This window comes from Tachysurus fulvidraco, chromosome 2 (assembly GCF_022655615.1).
Source record: "Tachysurus fulvidraco isolate hzauxx_2018 chromosome 2, HZAU_PFXX_2.0, whole genome shotgun sequence".
Classification (NCBI taxonomy): domain Eukaryota; kingdom Metazoa; phylum Chordata; class Actinopteri; order Siluriformes; family Bagridae; genus Tachysurus; species Tachysurus fulvidraco.
The window spans coordinates 11244567-11248168 of record NC_062519.1 but is presented as its reverse complement, the minus strand read 5'-3'; positions in this window follow the sequence as shown (position 1 = coordinate 11248168).

The following is a 3602-nucleotide window of genomic DNA, read 5'->3' as shown; positions in this document are numbered from 1 at the left end:
TTCACATTGTTTTGTCTTTTTTTTTTAAATGTTAGTCTCACATTTTATATTGTATACATATAATGTGTTGTACTCTCTCTCTTATAGTATCTCACCGAAGTGAGTACACCTCACATTTTTGTAAATATTTTATTATATCTTTTCATGTGACAACACTGAAGAAATGGTACTTTGTGGAAACCAGTTTAGACATTAATAGCTGTGTGTTGATTTATTTTGAGTGGATATCAAATTTATACTCTTATACAAGCTGTACACTCACTACTTTACATTGTGGCAAAGTGTAATTTCTTCAGTTTTGTAACATGAAAAGATACAATAAAATATTTACCAAAAAAGTGAGGGTGTTCTTACTTCTGTGAGATAATGTATATATAATTAACCAACTACAATATTTCAGGAAGATTTCTGGCCATCTGTTTTGTTAAATAAATGTAATGTGAAATCAATAATAATAAAAAAAACAACACAAAGCAGGAAATTTCCAAATGCCCATAGATTATTATGCCCATAAATCTCAATTTGAATTTATATAATAGTTTAATAAACTAATAAAACAGCTATACAGCTATAATGTTGTCCCTAATATTTTTATTAGTTAGAGAATGTTTGTGAAATAAAAATCTTGTGAAGTTAAAAGTGTCCCTGCTTACAAATGGACCTGAGAACCCCTGATCTAAGCAACTAAGAAACTGATAAATGGGGACTGTAGACTTTTGCACTTTATAGTATCTTGATAAGAATATAGTTAGCTAGGTTGATTCCAGACTGTCTAACTGCTAATCAAATGATCATAATCATTATCAGAGAACCACCTACGGTGACCATATTCCCTACTTTGTGTCTTTTTGTCCCACACCCCACAACTTGTCCTGCATTTTGATTGGATATAAACAGACTTATGTTTATGTTTAAAATGTTTATAGGTTTTTAGGTTGCGTCGCTATGAAAGAAAGCATGTCATCAAAGATTTGTGCCAACCTTCTACTGCATTTATGCTAACAGTAAAATTACATTTATATTTTAAGGAAAAAAAGCAACACAATGAAAAGAAAGTATGGTTATACTAAAAAAACAGACAGCAACATATTAGTGGGTGAGACCTGGGGATGATGACTTACAGAGAACTCTTTGCAGTCTGTGCTGAAGTAGTTTCTCCATTTCACAATGTCCTGAATATTTTATTTATAAAAAGACATACAAACCATAGACTTATTTATAACGAAGACTAAAGATGGTTGACCGATAAGATCACTGCATCGCAAAATTTAGCACTCTGGTAACAAGTTAGTGCTGGTCATTTTTCCAGAAATTAAGAGCAAAAAAATAAATAAATTTCATGTGGTAAATCTGATGCGGTTTTCATAGTTACAGATGTACTTTCTTCAGTGGACAATTGATGAGGGAATTATGAAACAATGGTTCAGGCCTCAGGTGAACAAATGTAGCCAAACATTTTTTTTTCTGTGCCTTCCTATGCTTCCATTTGGGGCACAGCCCGGAATTTCAATTGGAAATTGAATCCATAGTAAAAGCAGCTCTTGCATTAGAGGCCGCCGCAGGGCCCGTTGCGCTTGCTAGTGGACGTGGAGATCTGCGTGCACCGGCTCTACGGCGGCTTCTACACAGACTGGGTCGGTGGGTGTCAAACTCTGGCCCACGGACCAAATTTGGTGTAATTATATTTATTTGGTGATATATATGATATATGTTTGGTGTAATTATATTTGGCCCGCGAGTTCATATCAAATGTGCATTACAGCTGGCTAGCAGCATGCTCCGCCAATACTACAAATCCCAGAATGCCTTGCCACTGTATTGACGCGTAGTCACAAACAGCAAGCGCCCCTTATTCTCTGTTGACAGTCGTTAACAATCATGCTACAGTCACATCGGGCAAGTTAATTCCACCCTCCACAAAAATGGCCAAACGAAAGATATACAATAGGAGCTTTCAAGACAGGTGCAATATCTGCATGGCCCTTTTGAGGGAGAGTTTGTCAAAAAGTGTATGGTCAAAGTGTGCGAAATGAACACCACTGATGTGTCTTTTATTTCAAATTTAATTTCTTATGTGTTTGTAATATGGTTGTTCCAAATCCTGTGTTTAAGCAAAACTAAAGTTTGTTTCCATATGAAAAAGGTTGAACATTACAAATCAGTTGCAGTTAATTTTTCAATAAACATTCAGTTTGGCCCGTGACTTTATCTCAGTTTTATATTTTGGCCCACTGTGAATTTGAGTTTGACACCCCTGCATTAGAGGAAGAGGACTAGCAGGACTAGCTGTCATGACTATACCTATAATTTGGCTCAGTATATAAACTGTTTTCAGAAGACTGGCCTGCTATTTCTTGTCAGTGGAAGTTGAAGTAGTAGATACTGAAAAAGGACTAGCACAGTGAGGGGCATAATCTGTCTTTCCTTTATAATGCACTTTACATTTTGTATGATGTTGTTATGCTGTTGGGAGGAGAGCACAGGACTGTATGTGAGTTATATGAAATCATCTCCAATCTCAGGACAATGGTCCAGCATCAACAGGTGGATTACTTTTTTGAAATGGAGACAAGTGCTTTTCTATAGCAATTCACAGATGAACAGGAGACAGCAATTAAACATGTTTTTGTTTGTTTCTATAGGTCTGCATTCAGCTACCTTGAAAAAGTAGTATGACTTCACAGATGACGACTATCAAAAGACTGCTGCAAGCTTGGCACTGCAGAAGTTGTTTACATTCTCCCCTCTCTGTGATGCAGTTGAGTCCCTTCAGCTTAAACTTAAACAGTTCTATTTTCCATGGATTGAATAGTTCACTCCACTATTGCACTCTGCTATCAAAAGAGAAACTGGTACAGTGTGGTTTAAAGCGGTTCAGGGATAAGTGGTTACCAAACATGATAAGTGAGTTTGCTTTATTTTTTCTCTCACATTGGTATCATCAGTGTGCAGCCGAGTTCTACCATGTTTTAGGAACAGAGCAATCATCGCATTGTTCAGAGGCCAATAGACTTCACGTCTCGACTTTGGCCCTGTGCTCGATTTAATCGATGTTCTTGGACCTGTGTTCAAGAAAAGTAAAGTGCGATTTCTAAACTCTACTTTGGCGCCATCTGTCGTTTTACAAGCAATAACAGTTTGTTTATTGCACTTTCTGAACGTTTCCTAGGTCTGCTTAAAATATTTACAAATATACAAATACCAACAAACGCCAGCATCGAAAACATTTTCTATACATTTATTTTCTAAATAATGTATCAAGGGCGCTGACACAAGCTTCTGTCCTATTAATAGCCAGAGCGCTGCCTAATTACCAACAAAGTAAACTAACGATTCTACTCATAACATAATGTCTGTGCAAGAACTATTAAACATCCTGACATGTACTCTTTAATGAAAGGAAGAACCACATGGACCGGCGTCAGGGAACGTTTCAGTGCCTTTTTTCAGTTTGCTTTCCCAATTTGATGCATAGCATTCTATGTTGGGTATGAACGAAGCTTTAATTCGATATCATGTACAGTGCACTAATGTACAGAATAGGGCGCCGTTTGAGATTGGTTCCTAATAACGTCATGGCCAGTCTCCGCCCCCCGTGTTTC